This window comes from Octodon degus, unplaced genomic scaffold (assembly GCF_000260255.1).
Source record: "Octodon degus isolate 3935 unplaced genomic scaffold, OctDeg1.0 scaffold00020, whole genome shotgun sequence".
Classification (NCBI taxonomy): domain Eukaryota; kingdom Metazoa; phylum Chordata; class Mammalia; order Rodentia; family Octodontidae; genus Octodon; species Octodon degus.
The window spans coordinates 180,787-205,852 of record NW_004524596.1 but is presented as its reverse complement, the minus strand read 5'-3'; the positions used below and the strand labels follow the sequence as shown (position 1 = coordinate 205,852).

Here is a 25,066-nt window from a genome sequence, read left to right as displayed (position 1 = left end):
GGGGCGGCCGGCCGGCCACTGCCCGGGGAGGACGGCGTCCGGGCGGCCGCCGCGGGGCTCCGCGCGCGCGCGCTCGGAGGACTGAGAACAGGACTTTCTCACGTTGGCCGGGGCACTGAAGGTGTTCGCCGCGAGACCTGTCACCGGAAGGGCCCTCCCGGGATTTGCCGCTTTGTACGTTGGGGCTCGGATGAAGTACTGCCAGGCAGGGACTTTGGGTGTCCTCCCTGCTCTTTTGTCGGTGTTTGCATTGTTAGTGTCATTCCGGGGCAGCTGGAGATGGCATCAGCACTTTTCCTGAGCTGCCTCCCGTCTCTCTTTTCGCTCAGCGCCAAGCAGGTGCTGGAGCTACCTTCCGAATTACTTCAGGCTTTAAATAAATTCAATCTTGTCTCCTGCCTAAAAATTAAGTGTAGGGATTCATCCTTTAATAAAACTTGTTGTAACGACTTTGCTGGGATTATTTTCAGGGGTCACAATTTTGGTATATTAACAATGAAAGTTCCTCTGTGATTCCTGATAGCCTTCATTCATTTGTTATGCGTTTATTAATATCTAGAGCCAATTTCTTAATATGAGTCAGATTATGTTTCTCTTTGCAAAAGGTTGGATTGGACAGTGACGTGGCTTTTGTGAAAACAAAGGATTAGGAGAAAAATTCTTTTCTCTGAAGTTGTTAAACGGGCTTACTAAAACATGAACTTTCCTACTAGACTTGCTGTAGGATACAAAAAAGATTATGATGACCGGATTTGCAACTATTGCTACAACAGGTAGCTGTAGTTTTGGATTAAGCAAATATGGCATTTTAGGGTTACAGTGGCTTCCCCTCTTGGTCTTAAACTACTTCATAATCAGGTCGTATGAGAATGTCAGTTCTCTTCTCGTTTGTGTATGGAGAAACTAGAGAATCCAAGAACAAAGGCATGGTAGAACAGGAATTGAGAAATGAGAGTCCTTGGCTCCTGATCTTGTCTTCTAATTAGTTATTAATACTGTGATTCAGTGAATAATAATACCCTTCTTCGGTTGTAATAAAAAAGTCACAGCTTTCAGCCATCTTTTGGTATGTTCTTTGAGGTTTTGTATACAAGTAACTTACTTTTCTTGAGGTACTTAAAATTGAACCTCCCCACCGCCCCCCATGGAGGGAAATGTTCTGTCACTCAGCTACATTGCCAGCTCAAGTGTTTTCAACTTTTGTCATAGTTTGTATTGGAACTGGGCAAGTATTGTGGAGGAATTTTTATAGATTTTTTTTTTTTAATCTTTTGCTTATTTATTTGGTACAGGGTCTCTCTACACAGCCTGGACTCGAAGTGGTCCTACTGTTTCAGTCTCCGCAGCGCTGGGATTACAGGCATGTGCCACCACGCCTGGTTTCCTGGTTCCGTTGTCCCCCTGGGGGTGGGATCAGCACAGCATGTGGTGCTGGGGATGGAACCCGGATCTTGGGCTTGCTAGGCAGGCGCTTAGACTGCAGAGCTATGTTCCCCAGCCCCTAGATTCTTGGATAGTCTTTGGGTAGTAAAATTGGTAATGGCTCATATTTTAGACTTAGACTTAAGTATATGTTTGCAAATATAAAATCCTTTAGTCAAAAAATTCTGTGATTGTAGTTATTTATCAAGAGTGAACTGAAATGCACTATTTTCTTTAAACTTTCATATAGTATAAAGAATTCTTATATCTATAATGAATGAACTCATTAATACCATTTTGGTTATATAAACTGTCATAGCGAATCTTATTACTAAAATTCAGGCCATGTGTGTGACTTTTGGGGGGTGCACACTTGTAAGACCTTTTTTTTTTTTTTGAATTTTAGTAAGGGTCTACAGGGTCTCACTACGTAGATCTGACTCATAATGATCCCTCTGTGTTCAGCCTCCCGAGAGCTGGGATTACAGGCGTGTGCCATCATGTGCAGTCTCAATGGCTGTCTCAGTGTTCCCTGGGGGCGGGGCTGGCACAGCACAGCTAGCAGGGGATCCAACCCTGGAACCCTGGCCCCAGCTGCTGTGTCTGCCTAAGCAGGCACTTTAATCTGCTGAGCTGTTTGGCCGGCCCCTAAACTTTTTAAATTTGAGTAATAGTTGAAGAATTTGAAGGTGAATTTAAATCAGTGTCACTCTAAAAGCTTAATTTGTATTTCAAAAACAAATGAAGTAAGCCTGGTGCTACATCTCCTCCCTGTAATCCCAGCACTCTGGAAGGCTAAGGCAGGAGGATTCAAAGTTTGAGCCCAGCCTGGGCAAGTTAGTGAGGTCCTGTCTCAAAACAAAAAAACAAACCTATAGTTAAGTAAACTTCGGGTTGGACTAGTAACTAGACCTCAAAACATGTGAAGAACAGGAAAGATGTGTTTGTATATCGTCATTCTGTAGTTCTTGCAGTGTTCAGGTTGTGTCCATAGAATGAAAGTGTTCAGTTACTGACAGACGTTAAGATTGAAACCCTATCTGCTTTGAGATACCTAGATATTTGAGGAAAAAAGTGTGTATGTACATGTCAGTGTGCACACATGCTATTTTATTTGCCCCTTGTATTGTATAATATCAATAGACAGTAGTATAAATTGTTGCTTACCCATAAGGAATTTACAGTTTGTTTAAAGAATTTGAAACAGTGATTAAATACTAGATAAATTGAGATAGTGATTTTTAGGAGCTTTTGTTTATTTTTTTTTATTTTTTAGGGAAGGGTCTACAGGGTGTTCAGGTTCTCACTACTAGATCAGACTTGCAGTGATCTGCCTGTTTACAGCCTCCCTGGGATCACAGGTGCACGCCACCACACCCAGTTTCAATTGCCATCTCAGTTGCCCCTGGGGTGAGGCCAGCATGGCAGGCTTGGGGATGGAACCCCAGCCCCTGAGCCTGCATGGAGTCACTTTAATTTGCTGAGCTATTTGGCCAGCCCTTCTTTTTAGGAGTTTTGAGAAAGGATTTGAATTATGCTTTGAAGGAAGGATGTTTGGGTAAGTTTGGAGCTGAGGAAGGAACTGGGTTGAGAAATTTCACAAAGGTAACAAGTAATTCAGTTTAATAGGAATGGAAAGTTCTGATGTATATAATTCATGGTCCTAAACTAGTAAGTTGGAGCTAGAGTGTACATACCGTGAATGTTAGGCTTTATAGGGATTGAATTTACTCATTGGGCAGTGAGAACCAATGGAGATTTCAGAGTAAAGGACTAACATGATGCAAGTAGCATTTTAGGAATATTAATCTCATAAGAAGGTTAATCTTCCCTTTACCTGTGTCTAGCAGGGATCAGCAAACTGTGGCTCACATCCCAAACCCAGCTTATGGTTTTTTTTTTTTTAATGGATCATTAAGTATAGTTTTATTTAGGAATGTTTAAAGAACAAAGAAAAACAAGTGTTGTAACAGACTATATGTGGAACACAAAGCCTGAAATATTTATTATAGTATTTGGGTCTTTATAGGAAAAGTTTCCTTTAAAAAAAAAAAATCTTGCTTTGTTTTCTCATAGTGATCCTCCTGTCTCAGTGTCTCCAGCTCTGGGATTACTGGCCTGAACCACCATGTGGTGTAGCCAGCTCAGCTCACCTGGGGGTGGGGCTTGTGCTTATTCCTCTGAGCTATCCTGCCAGCTCCCCCCATTCAATCTTGTCTTTTGTATAAATTCTCTTCCTTTATGATTTGATATCTTCCTGTCTCTGAACGGTTCCCCCCCATTCCAGTTCTTTCATTTCGCTATCCTTAGGCAGCATCTGGCATGTGTTCATTTCTTTAAATGTACCATGCTGTCTCTTACCACTTTTGTGTTTGCTTAGATTGTTCCCTCTGTTGACAAACTCTTTGCCAAGATAATTCCTATTCATTTTTTAAAGACTTAGGTGTTACCCACTCTGAGAAACTGAACCCTGATGACTTGCCTTCCTCACGCTGTTTGATATTCCTTTGTGTTCTGTTAATATACTGTACATATCTGTATACCTTTACTTTATTGTCTGTGTATAAGTGAATTCCTAGAAGTTAGGGACTGTATCTTACTCTTTTTTTTTTTTTTTTGAAATCCTACTCAGCATAGTTTTAAACAGCAAATACTTTTTAAATAAACATGTTAAAAGTGCTGGCATGTACGGGAGTAGACAGTGAGGGTAGGTGTTGGTATATGCAGAGAGATATTCCCTTCCTTTTCTCCATTCCTCCATCCTAGTTTCTTTCCTTTTGAAGTTTCTTCCCTTTTTACAACATTCATTTTGGATCTTACTTACTCTTTTAGCATCTCACATCAGAGAGACAATGTGGTTTTTTTTTTCGTTTGTTTGTTTTGCCTTTTTGAAACAAGGTCTCAGTATACAATTCAGGCTGACCTTGAGCTTACTTTTTAACCCAGGTTGGTTGCAAACTCTCAGTGATCCTTCTGCCTCAGCCTCCCAAGTGGTACTGGAATTACAGGTGTGTGCCACTACCCTTGGCAACGATATGATGTGTACACATGTGCATCTGGTTTATTTCATTCATAAGTATGGTCTTGAGTTGAATCCATTTACTTATAAGAGTTTCCAGTTTATCCTTTATGGCTGAGGACCGGGGAGATGGCTCAGTAGGATAAGTGCTTGACTGGCAAACGCAAGGATCTGAGTTCAATCCCCAGTTCCGCAAAATCAATCAATCAATCAATCAATCAATCAATCAATCCAATTGTGCAAAATTGTATCTGTTAATCTGAGCAATGGATTTAATGATAAAAATAGATAATATATCCTTTATGGCTGAGTAGTACTCCATTGTATAAAAAGACCACATCCTTTTTATCCTTTCCTCAGTTGATGGGCATTTGGGTTGTTTTCAAGATCTACCTATTACAGATTGTGCTGCTGTAAACATGTGTGCATATGTTTATGCAGCATCACTGTGGTTACGATGTTTTTAAATCTTCCCAGAAGATACCTAGGAGGGGAATAGTTGGTTCAAATGGGACCTCCATGCTGATTTCCACAGTGGTTGCACCAGTCTGCCCTTCCTCCAACAGTGGAGAAAAGTTTCTTTTCCCCACAGCCCTACCAGCATTTGTCATTGGTTGATTTCTTGATAATAGCCATTTTTTCCTGGGTGAGATGGATTTTCAGTGTTGTTTTATTTTGCATCTCTCAAATGACCAGTGGATGCTGTTGAATATTTTTTTGTGTATTTATTTACTATTTGTATTTCTTTATCTGAGAAGTATGTAATCCCCTAGATGCCCATTTTATGGGTTGGATCTTTAAATTTGGGAAGTCTGACTTTTTTGAATTCTTTATATGTTCTGGATAGTAATCCTTTGAAGAACAGCTGGCAAACATTTTTTCTCACATTGTGGGTTGTCTTTTCACTTGGTGGTTTCTTTTGCTTTGCAAGAGCTTTTTAATAAAATGAGATCCTAGTTGTTGATTCTTTGTATTCCTGTGCAATCGGGGTCTTACTCATTAAAGTCTTAGCCTACACCAATGTCTTCAAGAGTTTTACCTATTCTATCTTTAACAGATTTAATGTTTCTGTTTTAATATTTAGATCTTTGCTCCATTTTGAATTTAGTTTAGTGTACTGTGAAAGATATGGGTCCAATTTTAATCTTTGGCATGTACAGAGCCAGTTTTTCCAACACTATTTATTAAATAGGCTATCTTTCTTCCAGTGAATGTTTTTGGCACCTTTGCCAAAAGATAAGGTGGCTATGTATGTCTGGTCTGGAATTGTTTCTACATTTTCTAATCTGTTCTCTTAATCTTTAGGTCTTTTTTTTTTTTTTTTTTGCCAGTATGACACTTTTTTAAAAAATCACAGTAGCTTTGTGGTATAATGTAAAATCAGGGATTGTGATGCCTCCTGCCCTGCCTTTGTTCTCCAGAATTGCTTTTATTATTTTAGGTCCCTCTTGGTTCCGAATGAATTTTAGGATTGTTTTCTCTAATTCTATGAAATATGCTGGTAGAATTTTGATTGGAATTGTATTAAATCTGTGTAACAGTTTTGGAAGTATCATCATTTTCACTTGTCTTGGTTCTTCCTACCCAACAGCAAAGGATGTCTTTCCACTTTCTGATATTCACTCCAGTCTCCTTTTTTAGAGTGGTATAGTTTTTAATGTAGAGGCCTTTTGCATCCTTTGTTAGATTGATTCCTAGGTATTTCATTTTTTCGATGTTATTGTGAAAGGTGTGTTTCCCTAATTTCTCTCAGTGAGTTTGTTATTTGTGTACAGGAAGGCTATTGATTTTTTGTTTTGACTTTGTATTAAGCTACTAAATTTGCTTTTTTTCTTTTTTTCCCCAGTACCAGGGATCAAACTCAAGACCTTGTGCTTTCCAGGCAGGTGTTTATGCTGCTGAGTTATCTCCCTGACCCTAAGTTTGCTTATTAAATTTAACAAAGTGTAGTTTTTTAGTGGAGTTTTTGGGGTCTTCTATGAAGAGTACCCAGTCATCTGCAAGTAATGATAACTTTTTCCTATTGTTATTCCTTTTATTTCTTTTTCTTGTCTAATTGCTTTGGCTAAAGTTTCCAGTATTATGTTGAATAAGAGTGGAGATAGTGTATGTACATCCTTGTCTTGTTTCTGATTTTAGAGAGAAAGCTTTCAATTTTTGTCCATTTAGTATGATAATGACTGTTGGTTTTTTGTAGATGGCTTTTTATCAGATTGAGATAAAAACCATCTCAGGTTTTTTTTTTTTTTTTTTTTTTTTTGTTTGTTTAATCATGAATGGGTGCTGGACTTTGTGAGAAGTTTTTTCTGTATCTATTGAGATGATCATGACTTTTGTCCTTGGCTGGTGTATTATATTTATTGATTTGCATATGTTGTCAAACCATCCCTGGGTCCTGGGGATGAATCCCACTTGGTCATGATGTATAATCTAGATGATTCGCTGGTTCTGTTTGCCAATATCCTATTGAGGAGCATCCATGTTCATTAGGGAGACTGACCTGTAATTCTCTTTCTTAGTTGAGTCCTCCAGTTTTAGTTTTAGGGTAATGTTTCCAGAAATGAATTCAGAAGTATTGCTTCCCTTTCAATTTTATTACAGAGTTTGAGACGTGGTGGTGTTAAGTCATCCCTAAATTTCTTGCAGAATTCAGCAGTGAAGAAATCAGAAACTGGGCTTTTCTTTGTTGGTAGTAGTTTTTTGTCTTTTTGAGACAGGTCTCCTGATGTAGTGCAGATTAGCCTTGAGCTGACTTTGTAGTCCAGGCTGGTTTGAAACTTGCAAGGATCCTCTTGCCTTAGCCTTCCCAGTGCTGCGATTACAGGCATGTGTTACCACACCCAACTCTTGGTATATTTTTAATTACATCTTTGATTTCATTGATTGGTGTTTTATTTAGGATTTTTCTATCTTGATTCAGCTTTGTTAATTCATATGTGCCTAGGAATTTGTCCATTTTGTATTTTTTATCTTATTAGAATACAGGTAGAAAACTTTTGTCTGTTTTTGAATTCTACGTAAGTGGAATCATTTAGTATACATTCTTTGAATTTGCTTTGCTCAGTCTCCTCTGTGAGGTTAGACCATGTTATGCTGTTCATTCTCCAACCCTATTTTGTTGTGTGAACACCACCATCTATTTTATTCTTTTTGTCTGTTTTGAGTTAGGATGTTACATTGTAGTTCAGGCTGGCCCTGAGGTCACTAGGTCACCCAGGATAGCCTCAAACTCATTGTGATCCTCCTGCCTCAACCTCCAAAGTGGTGGGATTTCTTACGGGTGTGTGCCACTGCACCCAATTTGCCCGTTATCTATTTGGCTCTTTGTTCTTTTCACATTGATGTGTACTTTCCTTTATATGTGCTACTTTTTTATTATGCATCTATACGGGTCTTTGTTTTAGAGACGTTCAATTTGTCAAATGGTTAGTTTTTGTTTTGAGGCAGTGTCTTTTTTTGTAGTGGAAGCTACCCTTGAACTCTTATGTAGCACAGGCTGGCCTTGAGCTCACAGCAATCCTGCCTCAGCCTTTGGAGTGCTGTATGACAGGTGTGTGCCACCATGCCCAGCTTGTAGTTTATATTATTTATTTATTTTTAAGACAGGGCCTTACTTTGTAGTTCTGGCTACTTCTGACTCACGGTGCAGCCCAGGCTGGCCTGGAAGTTCTAATGATCCTCCTGCCTCAACCTTTGGAGTGCTGGGATTACAGGAATGTGCTACTATACTTGGGTATAGTTTTTTTTTTTTTTTGTGTGTGTGTTTTTTCTTTTTGAATGCATTTCTACTTACCTTAATGAATGAATTTACTTTCCTTTTTCTGTAGAAGCTTTGTCTTCTACTTTTCATGTTTAAATATCTGATTCATCTCAGTAGCATTTCATTAATTTTTTTTTACCAGAAAATCAGCATTATTATTATTATTATTATTATTATTTTTTTTTTTTTGTGGAACTGGGGATTGAACTCAGGCCCTTGTGCTTGCCAGGGAAGCGCTTATTCCACTGAGCCAACTCCCCAGCCCAGCAGTATTATTTTTAATACAGATGTGGCACAGAATGTTTAATTACAGCAGGGCAGTGAACCCAGTTAAATAAAATTAAAAATTTTTATATCCCCAAATATAAAATTACCAAATTAATGTTTTAAAAGAAAATATGACATGGTGAAAGCTTTAAATTATACCCCCATTCACCACAGAATTTATGATTTACCAATCACATACTCCATCATTTTGGTAAAAGGATGAGATTTTCTAACAGTTTATAAACCTAAAATAGCAAGACTGTATGCATCTCCATATTGCACTTTTCTTTATGTACAAGGATAAAACCGTAAAGTCAGTTGTATTGCGTATACTAAGAACAGCACAAATTTGTCACAATTAAACTTAATGTGGAAGCAGATGTATTAAAAATATAGAAATGTAATACATGTATATACAGAATGCTGAGACTATTAACAAACTATGTACACAGTGATACACTGTACTACCTTTTACTTTTTAGTATAGCTGTGTTTGTTAGTACAGGCCTTTGGTTCTAAACTGCTTGACTAGTTTTAAGCTCACATAGCTTTTTAAGCTTTCTTTTTTATTTTTTTAATAATTTATTTATTATTATTATTATTATTATTATCATTATTATTTTTGTGTGTGTGTCCAGCTCAGCCCACCAGGGGGTGGGACTGGCTGGCATGTGGTGCTGGGGGATCGAACCGCGGTCCCTGTGCTTTGCTAAACTTGTTCTAAGTAGGTGCCTTAGACCACTGAGCCATCTCACCAGCCCCGCTTTTTAAGCTTTCATAGGCTTTAAATGCAAGGAATGAGTATAAAAGCACTATATCTACTCGTTCACTGGTACAAAAATTACAGTGGTCAGTTCTCTTAGGTCATCAAAAACTAGTCACAAAAATAGTTCTTATATTCACCCTAAATGTGCCATGGGGAAAAATAATATTTTCAAGATTTTCCTGGGGGCCTGCTCCTTAGTTCAGTTCTTTAAGTGGCTGCTCCAGCAAAGCAGTCAGGCTCGGGTTGCTGTGGTTCGATCCCCACAACTCGAGCCAGCCAAACCTGCCCTGAAGGCATTCGGAGCAAAAAAAAATTTTTTTCCAGCTTAGCCCAGAGGCTGAAGGCCCCTGCCTCAGTTTCAGTGCTGCTGTGCCTGCTACATGCATCCCAGAATATTTTTCTTGTTTATCATTAAAATTTTAAAAGTAAACATGTATGTAGAAAGCATATACAGATCCAGTCCACACTGTGGTGAGTATTTACACTTAATATACTCTGTCCAGTCTTTAGATTAAGAAGTAAAATATTTTCAGAATCCCAGAGGGATACATTACAGTGTAATGTTTTCTGAAAATAGTCTCTAACTGGTGAATAATGCTTAACGTGGAGGTTTTTTTTTTTTTTTCTTCTGGAAAATAGATGGTGCACCTTATAATCACTGGTGTCATGAAATTAAGGATTTATCAAAGTCTAATGATTTCATAGAACATTTTAAAAATGTTTGTATGATACATGTCTCTTTCTGTTTTTCTTTTTTATTGTTTGTTTTTTGTCTTTTTAAGGTAGGTTTTCACTATGCAGTTCATGCTGCTGGCCTGAGATTTACTTTGTGCCCTGGCTTGCAGCTCAAGCAGTCCTCCTTCCTGAGCCTCCCAAGTGCCGGGATAAGGGTGTGTGCCACCGCACCTGGCTAAAGTGAATTCTTTTAGATACGTAAAGACAGAGATTATACACCGGTGATATGAACTTAATGGCGCACATCCTACAGCTGCTTGTATCACTGAACACGCCAAGAGGGTCACCATCACTCTTAAACTTAGGAGGAGAGGTATGGAGAATTTTTTTTTTCTTTTTTGAGAAATGTTAAAGATGTGTCCAAGTAACATTTTCCAAAGTGTTCTGAGAAACAATAGCACTTTTGCAAAAAGGGCTTATAGTCAAATAAGTTTAGGAAATATTACATCTGTTTTTCTCCCTCAGCCGTAGCAACTCAAAATAGACTTATTTTATGGCACATCACATGATCTGTCTTGGTGAATATTCCTCATGTTCATTTGGAAATAGTGTATATGTGCACTCTCTCTGCCTCAGCCTTTTTTTGAGGCAGTGTGTTTCACTGTGTAGTGCAAGTTAGCCTTGAACTCACAGTGATCCTCCTTTCAGCCTTCTGAGTTCTGAGATTATAGGCATGAATCACCAGGTCCTGCATATATCTTCTTTAGTTGTATGTTGAATGCTCTATAAACATTTAAGATGGATTATTATATTTAAATGTGTTCCTGCTGATTTTTATTTTATTATTTCTGTCAGTTTCTAGGAACAGTATTGATTTTTTTTTTTTTTTTTTTATGGAACCGGGGATTGAACTCAGGCCCTTGCGCTTGCCAGGGAAGCGCTTACTGCACTGAGCCATCTCCCCAGCCCCAGTATTGAAATTTTTAACTATAATTAAAATTTTTTTTTTTTTTTAAAGATAGGGTCTAACTGTATAACCCAAACTGGCCTTAAACTTGCTATCCTCTGCCTCAGCTTCCTTAGTATTGGGTTTATAGTTGTGTACCTCAACACCTGGCTACATTAGGTATTATTGATGAATTGTCTATCATTATACCTCTGACTCTTTCTCTAAACAATACTGGGGATTGAACCCAGGGCCTTCATACTGAGCTATATCTCAGCCTTTAAAAATTTTTTTGTATATTTGTTTGAAAGAGTTCACTAATTCCCTAAGTTGCCAAGGCTAGGCTCAAATTTGTGAGCCTTCTCAGCTTCACAGAGTGCTGGGACTTGTGTCACCATGTTCAGTGATGTCTGTCTGTCTTTATACCTGACAATATTTCTTGTTTTGAGGTGTTTCTTGTGTTAATTAAGGCAGATCCAGCTTTCTCATGATTGATTTTACTTGCTATATGCTTTTATGACTGTGTTAGGTAGGGGGTCACTAAAATAATACTCTTAAGTTTGATTTGTAAGATTTAAAGAACTCAGAAGAGCTCTTATCCTTAAGGATACAATTTGTCACAGACAACACAGATTAAGATTAGCAAAAGGAAAGTCGCATATGGTGGAGGCCAGGAAAAACTAGATAACAAGTGTCTAGCAGCTTTCTGTAATAATAATTCAGTGGTTCATTAGTGACTAGTATGAGGTATTACAAACTAGGGAAACTTGCCTAGCTTTTAGTTAAGAGTACCAGTACAATATAAACAAGAATGCACTTACATTCTTGGCATAAACTGTTTGGTAAGGGTCTAGGTTTACAGAGACTTTATATTAAATTACCTATAGCAAAATTTACTAGTTTAACAATATTTAACTGTATATTTCTGGCATTGAGCATAGTCAGTGTTGCAATTAATTTATTCTAAGTTTTTCACTTTCTCCTAGTGTTGTCCACTAAACACTAGCTCCCTTGTCTGCTTTTCTAACCCCTGGTAACCACCACTGTATTTACAGTCCTATTGTATGGGGTTTCATTTGTAATATTTTCATGTTTTATTTATGTTGTGGGATATAGCAGAATTTCATTTCTTTTTGAGGATGAATAATATTCCATTTTTAAAATTTTATTTATGTGTGTGTGTGTGTGTGTGTGTGTGTGGCCAGCTCAGCCCACCAGGGGGCGGGGCTGGCTGGCATGTGGTGCTGGGGGATTGAACCACGGTCTCCCCGTGCTTTGCCAAGCTTGTTCTAAGTAGGTGCTTTAGACCACTGAGCCATCTCACCAGCCCCAATAATATTCCATTTTATGTATGCATCATAGTTTGTTTATTCATCCATTGGTTGACATTGACATTGTCTTCATTTAAGTGTATTTCATACAGCGTCTGCAGAGTCTCACTACACAGGTCGGACTCATAGTGAGCCTCCTGTTTTCATCCTCCCAAGCCTTGGGACTACAGGCACATACCACCATGTCCAGTCTCAGTCGCTGACTCAGCACAACCTGGGGGCAAGGCCGCCAGCACAGCATGCCAGCGATCCAGCCCACCCCAGTCCCTGTGTCTAAGCAGGTGCATTAGTCCACTGAAATATCTGGCCAGCCCTTGGTGTACAAATATCTTGAGTCTAAGGTTTTCAGAGTTACATACCTAGGTTGGTATTATTGGGTTGTATAATTCTACATGTAACTCTTTCCCTCTTTGGTACTGAGGATTGAGCAAAGAGTTTTACACTGAGCTATGCTGCCAGCCCTTTTTAATTTTGTGACAGGACGGGTTTTGCTAAGTTTCCCAGGCTGGGCTTGTATGGCTCTCCTGTCTCTGCCTCCTAGATTGCTGGGATGACAGGTGTGCACCATGCTCAGTTATGTGTAACCTTTGCATGCTGCTCAGTTTACGGCTGTCCCATTTTACATTCCTATTGCCAATGCATGAGCGTTCCAGTTTCTGAATATCCTTGACAGCAATCACTATTTTTTCTTTTGAATAATGGTTATCACCAGGTGTGGTGGCACAGACCTGTAATCCCAGCATTTGGGAGGCTCAGGCAGGAAGATTGCTGTGAGTTCCAGGACAGTGTGGGCTACAAAGTGAGTTCAAGGCCAGTCTGAACTGCATACTGAAATTTTCTCAATACAAAACAAAAAGTCCAAAAAGCTGTCATTATGATGTAAAGTTGTATCTTTGGGGTTGTTTGTTTGTTTGTTTTGGTATTGGGAATTGAACCCAGATACTTGTGCTTACTAGGCAGGTGCTTGTGCCACTGAGCTATATCCTCAGTTCTTCCTTGAGGTTTTGACTTCGGTTTCCGTAATGACTAATGATGTTGAACATCTTTCCATTATTAACCATTTTTTGCGAAATGTCTGTTCAAGTACTTTGCTTTGTTTTTGAGTTTTAAACATATTGTGAATATGGTGTTCAGTCTTTATCAGGCATGTCATTTGCAAGGTTTTTTTTAAATTCTATATGTTCTTCCACTCCACCCATGCCCCCAAGCCAGGGGTGTTGTGCCAGTTAGCTACAGCCCCAACCCTTTTTTTGTGACAGGATCTCTTGTGTTAGCCAAGGTGGCTTCAGACTTGCAGTCTTCATGCCTCAAATTCCTGAATAGCTGTAGCACATTGGGCTTTTCATGTTCTTGATGGTATCTCTTGATCCATAAAAGTTTATAATGTTGATGAAGACCAGTTTTGCTCATTTTCCTTTGTTGCTTATGATACTGGTCTTATATTTAAGAAGTCCTTGCTAAGTCTAATTAAAATAAAAGATTTGCTTCTATATTTTCCTATAACTTATATTTTTAACTGTTACATTAAGGTTGCTGGTTTATTCTGAGTGTTTTGTTTTTGTTTTTGAGAACAAGGTCTTGTGAAAGCCAGGCTGGCCTTCACCTCACTATGTATCCCAGGCTGGCCTCAAACCCTCAGCGTTCCTCCTGCCTCAGCCTACTGGAATTATAGATGTGTGCCACTATACATGGATTACAGGCGTGAGCCACCATGCCCAGACTAATGGCTGCTCAGCATGCTGTGGGGGTGGGGCTGGGGTTAGCAGGGTGTGTGGTGCCAGTTTTTTTTTTTTTTTTTTTCCTGAGTTAATTTTTGTGTGTGGTGGTATGGTATGAGATAGGGGTTTAACTTTCTTCTTTTGTATATGATTATCCACTTGTTGCAGCAGTATGTTTTGTGCAAGGCCCTGAGTTTATCCCCGGTTCTGGGAAAAAAAAAATCAGTGAGATATTTCTAATCAAAAGGCTAATTGTAATTTTAATGATTTATGTCTCTTGAATTATGTCTTTAGGAATTATTCTTCCTCAGAAGGTTTTCCCTATTTTGTTTTGTATAGGTTTACCGTGTACATGTGCAGGTTGACATTAAGGCAACTTCTGAGGTGGATCCTTTTGCAGATTTCTGGAATTCTTTCTTGTTACTGTTTTTATTTTTTGGAGGCTACAGATTGAATCCAGGGCCTTGCATTTGCTAAGAGGATACTCTGCCACTTGAACTTGTGATCCTCTTGCTTTAGCCTCCCAGAGATCTCGGATTACAGGTAAACATCACCACTCCTGATTTGTTTATTGAATTTTTAAGCATTCTTCTTGATGTGTATACTAGCCAGTCTTATTGGATAAGAAAAAAAAATTACTACTTTACTTATTATTTTTTGTATTTAGTACAGTACAGGTTCTACAGGGTCTCACTACACAGATCAGACTTGTAGCGATGCTCCTGTTTTCAGCCTCCCAAGCACAGGGATTATAGATGTGTGCCATCATGCCCAGCTCCTGAGAATTTACATTTAAAAAAATTTCTAGATACTTATCTCCTGTATCACTTTTTACAGTGTACATTTTTTCTATTAGCTCTACTAATTGTATGTTTGAAAGCTGTGTATATGACAGCTTCATTTAGTCTTATCGTATGTGTAACATTTTCTAGTTGGTTCTCCTCAGTTTATCCAGGAATATAGTCATATCATTTGCATTCAATAATGATTTTACTTTCTTCCCAAATTTTAGGCCTCTAGTTTTTTTCTCATCCAATAGTATTGTGTGTTTTTCCTTTGGTGCTAGGAATTGAACTCAGGACCTTGCACTTGCCAGGCAGGTGCTTGTGCTGCTGCGCTTTATTTCTGGCCCAGTGAATTGTAGTGGAAATGCCCACTATGCATAATGCAGGCTTCCAAGTTTAGATAGGTTAAACTTTCTTATGTGCTTTCTTCAGTTAGAAGATATGTATATATTTCTATACTATTTTTTTATCTTCTAGAGATGAAATATGAGTGCAGTTTGGCATTTTCCAAGGCAGACATAACTTCTGTTTCACTTATTTTTTGTTCTTTCCTTGTTTTTTAATATTTATTTATTTATTGAGACAAGGCCTCACTGTCTAAGCCAGGCTGGCCTTGAACTCACAACAATCCTGCTCTGCTTCCTGAGTGCTGTGATTGCAGGTGTGCATCACCATGCGGGCTGGAGAAGCTCCATTCATAAACTATCTCCTGGGGCTGGTGAGATGGCTCAGTGGTCTAAAGCACCTACTTAGAACAAGCTTAGCAAAGCACAGGGACCGCGGTTCAATCCCCAGCCCCACATGCCAGCCAGCCCCGCCCCCTGGTGGGCTGAGCTGGCCACACACACACACACACACACAAAATAAATAAATAAATAATAAAAAAAAAATAAACTATCTCCTGTCCTATGTAGGTTGTCACTTTTACTAATTTCTTTAGTGCCTGTGCAGTGTTTATGTATTTTCAGGAACATGTGAACACCCCATTTGTGTAATTTTGCCTATAAATATATACACTGAAGATCTTTTCACCTTATGACATAGTCATTCTGCTTATGATGCTTTTTTCTTTCCTTATTGTGGTTATTCAGTGGGAGAGAGTTGTTTCATTCAGTGAGGTGATCCAGAGGTGCATAGCTAAAGTTAACTTGATTTATAGAAGTTGTTTTCAAACTTTTCAGTTTCTGCAAGTGTCTATAGTTTTCAAAATTATCGATAACTCTGAAGAGGTTTTGTTTCTGTGAACTGTATTAATAGCTATCCAATTTAGAAACAAAATGAGAAAGTTTTAGAATGTTTCTTTTTTTTTTTTGGCTAGAGGATTTCACTATGTAGTCTTGGCTAGTTTTGACCTGGTGATCCTCAGTGAGACTCTGAGATTACAGGAGAGTGCTGGAATAGCAATTTTGTGCTACCACTGGGGCAAAGTGTTTACTTTTAATTCATCTAGGAGTAACAATGTGAGGTGGGACAGTAGTCTTGAGAGGCTAAGGCAGAAAGAATGAAAGTTTGAGTTTAACTTGGGCAATTTTTTAAACTTCTAATTCATTTTAAATTAACACTGGAAGTAGGCATGGTGATGTATGCCTGTAATCCCAGTGGTCTGGGAGTGTAAGGAAGGAGAATGTAAGTTGGAGCCTAACCTGAGTAATTTAGTGATTTAGTGAAGCACAGTCTCAGAATAAAAATTAGAAAAGAGCTGTTCAGTGTGAAGGCCCTGGATCCAGTCCTGGAGGCCTGTGGATTGGTTCCTCAGCACCAGAGAGCCAGCCAGCTAGCTAGCCCAACCAACCAACAAAAAAATAAATTCATTACCTGTTAACATAAGTGACATTTTTAATGAAAACAATTGTCTTCCCAGATAACGATTGTGAAAATTGTGGCATTTATTACATTTTGCCAATATCTTTTAAGTATTCTAGCTTAATAGAAAGCAGCTGGATTCTTATATCTGGCACTGAATTTATTGCTTTGTGATATTGTTTTACTTGAAGCATTTTAAGACAGTCTGGCCTCATGCAGATACAAATTGGAAAAGGGAAGAGTTTTAATGGAATTTTCAGATATTATGTATATATTTTTGGCTACACTGAAATGCTAACAAGTGATAGTTTCCTATTTTTAGTTGTTTTATTAAGATATAGCTAACGTACATTAAGTTGCTCATGATTTAGTATACCTGTGAATGTATCAACACAGTCCATCTGGTGGATTCCTAAAGGTAGTTTCTTGAAATTTAATTATAGTGTAGAATTTGAAACCATACCATTGATGTTTTCATACCCTTATTTTCCTACACGTTGGTGTATTCTCTATTTTGAATCTTTTATCTGTGCTGGATTTTTAAAATACCATGCATTAGTCATTTGGAAAATATTTGTTCCTTGGGTTATGCAGATCTACCAAATGTTTATACATTACATTATTCATTGTCAAAGAATCACATTTGTTAATGTCACTACGAAAAAATTCTTTCTAGTTTGGGAAGCTGTGAAACCTGTAGTGGTAAAAACAGGCACAAAATTGTAATTTTTTTAAGTTTGGATTTTATATTTAGCAAGAAACATTGTTGGTCATTGCCCCTCCTATCCACTTGACTTTTTTTTTTTTTATTGAGACATTGTCTCGCTTTGTAGATCAGGCTAGTTTTGAACTTGTTAGGTAGCCTAAGATGGCCCTGAAATTTGGTATGATCCTCTGGCCTCAGCCTCCAGAGTGCTGGGATTACAGGTATGTACCGCCCATGCCTGATTTGGTTGTTTTTCTTTATATAATAAGCTCCCTGCTCATTTTTAAGGAAATAGCTGCAGATATCCAAGATTAGGTGATCAACATTTTTTTCTTCTTAAAGAAAAAAACCAAAAAACATAAAAAAGGAAACTCCCCCAGAAACCAATACTTTCCTTGAAAGAGTGAGGTCCTGAGTTTAATTCCCAATAGCAACAAAACAAAACAGAAACAAACAAAAACAAACAAAACAAAACAAAAAACCCCCAAAATACCAACAACAGTATTTGTTGATTCTTTTAGGAAAAAGTTAGGTTCTGTAGGAACAGTTGAGAGTTCAGTTTGCATCTCATTCTTAAGAATGCTTTTCTTTGAAGTATCCATTTCTGTGAAGAACATGAGAACAAGGATTGAGATTTGATTTTTTTATTTCAATGTATTTGGTTGTTACAGGGTCTCACTATGCAGCTCAGCCTCACAGTGATCCTCCTGTTTTCAGCCTCCCCAGCACTGGGATTACAGGTATACACCACTGCACCAGAACTCTGTGGCCCACTCAGTCTGCCTTGGGGGTTGGGGCTAATGCAGCATGTGGTGCTGGGGATTGAACCTTGGTCCCTACATTTTCCTAAACACTTACTTAAGCTTGCCTAAGCAGGTGCTTTAGTCTCCTCAGGTATCTTGCTGGCCCAAGGATTGGGATTTAATATGTAATATTCTTATGTGAAAGTAACTTTTTTTAGTTTTGGTAAGTGTGTAGTGTTGAAAATTGTGACTACTGTTGTAGTTTGGTAACTCTGCTAGTAAGACACTGATTTTACCCAAACTTATTTTTTCATAGGATCTCGCTATATAGTTCAGGCTGGCCTTGAACTCACTGAAATTCTTTGCTTCAGCCTCCTGAGGCATGTGCCATCACACCTGGCAGTAAGTATTTTTTTTTGTGTGTGTGTGTGGCAGAACCGGGGATTGAACTCAGGCCCTTGTGCTTGCTGGGCAAGTGCTTATTTTACTGAGCCATCTCCCTGGCCCGTACTGAGCCATCTCCCCGGCCCCATTTTTGGTACTCTGTTTTGAACAACAACCAAAATTCAAGAAACCTTCCAGGAAATACTAGTACATTTTTATTTTGGTTCCTTTGGTACACTTCACTCCTTACCTGAAAGCCATTGTGCTTTTCTCTTCCTCGATGTGCTTGGTTTGTTTATATAGTATCTCTTTCTAGTACATATGCACTATGAGAACATAGACTTGCCTGTCTTGATAACCCTGATATTATCTGAACCAGAGAGAGTCCTGGTATTATATTTTATAGGTACTTTACAAATTTTGTTAAGTAAATTTACTGTAAGTTGATGAATAAGTGAAAAGAATATATGGAAGAAAATGAGTTTGGTTACTCAAGATAATAGAGTTGTGACATGCTGGGGGCCTTTGAGAATAAGGTGGGAAATGGTGGAGTCCTTGGGCTCGGGAAAGCCCACCCCTCCCTGACACCTCGGGGGTCCAGGGCCAGAAGACCGTGAGTACAAGGTAGGAGAATGGTGGAGTTCTGCTGTTTGTAGTAGGAGAGGAAAGCTTCTAAGAAGGTCTTTGCCTCATATCCCTCAGAGCCAGAGAGAGCCAGCCAGCAGCTGAAGGGTGCCCTGGTGGGCATTGGCATGGGGAGGTGACCTGCGGGCCACTTTGCTGGAGGGGCACTTAACGAAAAGCATGGTCAGGAAGATGCCACGATTAGAAAAGACGATGTTAAGGAAAACCAAGCAACATCCTATAAAAGGGCCTGCAGAGGAAGAGTCTGGACTTCCCAGCAGAGATGGAGATGGTGGTCAACCAGAGTTGAGCACAGCTGGAAGAGAAGGCCGAGAAGGAGCCTGCTCCTCATGTGCAGTGAGCAGGAGCAGCTGTAGTGGAAGGCACAGCAGCAGAGGCTTGAGATGCTCCTCCCTTAGAGCTGGGAGCTGACACTCATGGTTGAGTGACGAGGTTGGTGGTATTGGCCCTTACTCTAAGGGACCCTGATTTCTTTTTTTATAATTTTAAGGAAGGGTCTACAGGGTGTTCAGGGTCTCATTACTAGATCGGACTCATAGTGATCTGCCTGTTTACAGTCTCCCAAGAGCTGGGATTACAGGCACGTGCCACCACGCCCAGTCTCAATTGCTGTTTCAGCACGCCCCGGGGCAGGGCCAGCATGGCAGGCCCGGGGATCTAACCCCCAACCCCTGTGCCTGCTTGCAGGTGCTTTAATCCACTGAACTGTTTGGCCTGCCCTAAAGACCCTGATTTCTGTGCTAGTTTATGTTAGTAACATTTTATTTTTGTTTTTGTTTTTGCGGTACTGGGGATTGAACTCAGGACCCTGTGCTTGCCAGGGAAGTGCTTATTCCACTGAGCTATCTCCCTAGCCCCTGTTAGTAACATTTAACTTGGAAATAATTTTGCATTTACTGGAGTTGCAAGTTTATTTTTATGTCTTATTTAATTTCTTTAATGTTAATATCTTACATTATGATAACTTTTTAAAAACTGAAAGTAGTAATTGATCAGTACTGACCATTTCAGACTTTGCTTGATTTCACCAGTTATTTATACTTATAGAATCTAGTCCAGGATACTACATTATATTTTATGATCCTGTCTTCAGTCTCTTCTGATCTGGTTGTTTTTATTTTTTTATTGCCCAGAGAGTTGTGAGGTATTTTATAGAATGTTCCTCAGTTTGAGGTCCCCCCCACCAACCTCCTTATTACCCTGCAATTATGGGTTTTATAGCATGCTCCTCAGGTCTGTTTTTCTCCTCGTTATCCTGGGAATATGGGTTTTGGGGATGAATACCACAGAGGTGAAATGTTTTCATTAAATACTGATGTGGAATACATGATATAAACAGGGAAGTTAAATTTGATCATTTGTTTAAGGTTAGGAGTGTTTGTCAAGTTTCTCTGCAGTAAAATTACTATCTTCATTTCCATATTCTGTTCTCTGGATATGAGTCATTAAAGTGTAGCCCACACTTTTGTAGGGGAAAATGTCTACATACATTATTTGAGTTCATCTCTAAGGAGGATTTGTTCCTACTCCCTATATATTCAATCATTTATTTATTCATATATATCCACTATATGTATATATCTATCTGTATATCAGTATAGTGTGTACTATATATTTTGTGCTTTGCAAACTAATCCAACTCTGCACTATTTTGTTGCTCAAATTGTTCTATCTTTAGCTGTTAGGAACATTTTTGTTTTGATTTTTGTATCCTCTTTACATGTCATTCTTTTTTTTTTTTGGCGGACTGAGGATTGAACTTAGGACTTTGCGCTTGCCAGGCAAGCGCTTATTCTACTGAGCCATCTCCCTGGCCCTACATGTCATTCTTTTGAATGCCATTTCTCCAACTCTGATCCCCTTAATTAAAAAGCCTTGTTCTCATCCACCATCTACCATTTGTTTACTCTTTTGTTCAATTCCACTGTATATGTAAAGCAGGATTAGAGTTACTCATACCTTTGTCTGAAACAAATTTGCCAGCTAGACTAAAGCTTTATATATTGTTCTTTGTATCTTTCGCCTTACAGGAAAACAAAAGTTTTCCTAAGTTAGATGACTTTGGAAAGATAATAAACTTTTTGCAGCTGATTCCTGCCCCTTGAGTTTTTTTATTTGTAATATAGTTGATTTCATTTGTCATCTCTATCCATCCTGGAATACACTAACATACTATATAAAATTTTTGTTTGTTTATCTTGCATTCACTTAAGTTGAATTTTTTAAATGATTTTTGTCTTTGAATATGAAGTCTGTTTATTTGAATATAAAGTCTATTTGTAAAAATGTGTCATTTCTTTAGAATGTCTCAGTGTCTACTTGCAGTAATCTATTCTTTCCCGCTTCTTTCATCTGTTTGGTTTTTGGAGAACAAATTTATTCTAGTTAAGTGAATAAGTCTCAAATTGAGTTCTCTGGAACTTTCTTTGGAGTAAATTATGTGAGTTTCCTATGAAGGTATAGGCACTGGTTTTGTTAATGTAGACATTTGTGTTTTTTGGTTCTCGTTTGTGGTTTTGTTGGGCCAAAATTTGAAATTTGAAATTTGAGTACAAGATTGATAGATACCATAATGTTTTATAAAATTATGCCAAATGTGGCAAGAAAGAACATCTGTTTGTTGATTATTTTTAACATCTGGGAAAGTAGCTTTTATACCAAAAGTAAGTTGGTATGTTGTACAACTATAAGGCGGAGAGATAGGTTTAGGTTATTTTAAATAATGAAAATTTATTATGGGAGGGTAAGGGACACAGAGATCAAATTCTGCATACTAAGGTGTCAGAATGAGAGCATGGTTGAAATGGGCAGTCATTTAGGAAACCAGGATGTTCAAATTCCCTTTACTCCAGTGGTTTTCAGCTGTGTAAAGTGTATGCTGGCGCTGTATACCAGATCTGTCAAATTTAAACTTCTCTAGGAATAGTGATTTAGGGCTTGCATGTTTTTCCCAAAGCTCTTTATAGGTGAGTCTCATAAATACTTTCACTGTAGTGCTTTGGTGTTAGGTGATAAGAAGGTATGCTGCCTCTCAGTGCTGTTGACTTAATTTAAAACTGTTTGAGGGAGATAAATGGGATGGGAAAGTCAGACACTGTATTATTAGTATATTTTGTCACTAGTTTTGTTTTATGAAGAACTTTTTGGTTATTGAGGCTACTTCTCAGCTGCTGGCCAGCTTATGAATTGGCTCTTCTTGTGTTCAGTCACTTATTAAGCTTTATTTTATAGAAGTAGTTGTCCTGCTTCTCTCTTCTCCCTCATGCCCTTCCCCTTCCTCACTTTTCCCTTAGCCTCCCTCCCTCTGGCCTTTTTCCTTCTCTCCCTTTTCCCTTCCTTTCCTCTTTCCCTCTCTTTTCTTCTGTCCACCTTCAGAGCATTGAAAGAGAGCCTCACATAAGCCAGGGAATGTCTTTACCATTGAGCTACAATCCCTAGCCTTTGCCTCTGCTTTTTTTTTTTTTTTTCTCATTTATGTATTTGGTACAAGGTCTCACTATGCAGCTCAGACTTATAGTGATCCTCCTGTTTCAGCATTCCCAGTGCTGGGATTACAGGCATGCACCACCACACCCGGTTTCAGTGGCCAGCAGGTGCACCTGGGGTTTTAGGGCTGGCCACATGTGGTACCAGATATTGAACTCGGGTCCTTGCCCTTACCAGGCAGACTTTTAGACTGCCGAGCTATCACCCCAGCCCCTGCCTCTGCATCTGGCTAGGTGTAAGAAATAGATAGATGGTCCATTTTCATGTAGCCTTAAGTTTGGATGGAAATGTACTGACTGTTCCATAGACAGTTAAAGTTAAAACAGATTATTTCTAGCAAGAGAGCTTCACCACAAAGAATGACCTACACCCAGAACAAGATGTTAGAACTAGATAATTGATAAGGACATTCCACAATAAAAAAAACATGCACAAGAAGGGTGGGTTTATTTTGGTAGTTGAGAAGGTTGTGCTCTTCTCTCAGACAGTGAGGAAACGGGGAAGGGACTTTGTGAATCCTAATAAAAGCCATTGCTTTTAAAATTGCCTTTAGACAGACACCATTTCTGTAGAATCACCATTAAAATTTTGCTTCCACTATACTTTGTATTTATGAGTCCTTATTTTTGGTGTCTGGACAATGAATGGTCTTCTCCCACCACTGTGGCCCACCAGTAATGCAGAAACTACCAAGGAAGTAATTATTATTGGAATCAGAAGTGGCCCTTTTGTGGTATAAAAATTAAAATCCCAAATACTGTGTAGTTCTCTGGAGGAAACATTTCCATTTAGAGGAAACACGTGGCTAAAATATAGTTAAGAATGTCAGAGGAGGCGGCTAGAATTACATCATATAGAATCTGGTCAGGCAGGTAAAATAGTTTGGATTTTATTCTATAGTGGGAAACTATGAAGTGGCACAGAAAAAATCAAAGAATAGAATTTAATTTACTTATTAAAATGATTATAATGAAACAAACATTGATTGAAGACCTTTAAAAATAAAAAAAAAGAGTTGGGCTTGGTGATTCACCCGCAATCCCAGCACTCCTGAAGATGAGGCATGAGGATGAGGCCAGCCTGGGCTACATGGTGAGTGCTAAGTTAGTCTGCACTATAAAAAGTAAGATCTTGTCTCAGAAACAAACAAATAAATCCGAAAAGTTACTCAAATACTTTAAAATTATGTTAGTGACTTTTGACAATATCTTTTAACAGTTTCTTTTCTTTTCTTTCTTTTCTTTTTTTTTGAGACAGGGTCTTGCTCTATAGTTCATACTGGCCGAAACTCACTAACTCACTAATGCAGGGGCTGGGGATGTAGCTTAACAACATAAGTCTGGCAAGTGCAAGGTCCTGAGTTTGATCCCCAGTACCCTCTACCCCCCAAAAAACCCCCAAAACAAACAAAAACCCCACAAATAAAGCAACTTACTAGTTCAGATTGGCTGCAAACTCATGGTAATCCTTGTGCTGTAGCCTCCCAAATTCTGGGATTATAGGCATGTGCCATCTTGTCCAGATCTCCCATTCTTTTTTTTTTTTTTGTTCCTCGAATGCCTTCAGGGCACTTTTGGCCAGCAGGAGAGGTGTGAGGTTTGAACTCCAGCAACCTGAGGCTGACAGCTTTGTGGAAGCAGCCACTTAAAGGCCTGAGCTAGGGCCAGGCCCCCCACCCCATCCTTTTTTGAAGCAAGGTCTTGCCATGTTTCTACACTGAGGTCAAACTTGCAGCCCTAGGTATGTACCACCACCAGCTCTACATCATCTTCTAGCACTCTGGCTACCCACTTGCCCAAGAGCAGATAATGCAAGGATGCTACTGCAGAGAACAGAAGGCTATGCACCAGGGACAAGCTGAACCGTCGGGCTCTACTGCCCCTTTTCAGAAAACATACGGCTGCTGTGTTCTGAAATGGAGGGATCAGACTCACCACAAAAGTGTCATAGGAAAATTGGTGGCGGCGCTGGATGTGCTCTATGAAGTTGGCGCTGCGGTAGTTGGGGTCTCCCCAGGGCATCGAGGCACAGATCGGACAAACCTTTCAAAAAAGAAACAAAGTCTCAGGCCTCTGATGTCTGAGCTGACTCCAGCCTTCTGTGGCCTGTGCCTGGCCAGCCTCCTTCCAGAACCATTTTCCCGACATCCCAGTCCAGGCCTGCTCACTCCTTTCCATGCACATGAGCCTTCCAGAAAACACTGCAGTCTCTTGCTCCAGCCCAATGCCATGTGGAAGTGGAAAAGGCTCAAGTTATGAACCCCACCAAAGTAACCAAGGGGCGAGGCTTGTGGGGGGCCTAGAAGAGGGCCCTGCAACCAGCAGAGAAGAAAGCTAAGGGCGGGGGATGTAGCTTAGTGGTACAAGCGCCTGCTTGGCAAGTGCAAGGTCCCAAGTTTGATCCCAAGTACCAAAAAAAAAAAAGAAAAAAAAGAGCGAGAGCGAGAGCGAGAGCGAAAGGAAGAGCCAAAAGCACAAGGAAAACCAAGCAAATAATCAAGTGTGTGACGCCTCAAGAAAAAGCATATGTACATTTTGACCGAGTAAAAACACGCATGACAGGAATTAGGCCAAAAGGCTCTCAAGAAGAAAGGCTGGGGCTGGCAAGATG

General features: G+C 39.2%; 1 protein-coding gene across 1 annotated transcript in view; it reads left to right on the top strand.

Annotated features, from left to right (window-relative positions):
- The window catches only part of Memo1 (mediator of cell motility 1), a 153,892-nt gene that overhangs the window by 1,718 nt on the left and 127,108 nt on the right, over positions 1-25,066 (top strand). The gene's annotated exons all lie outside the window — the stretch shown is intronic.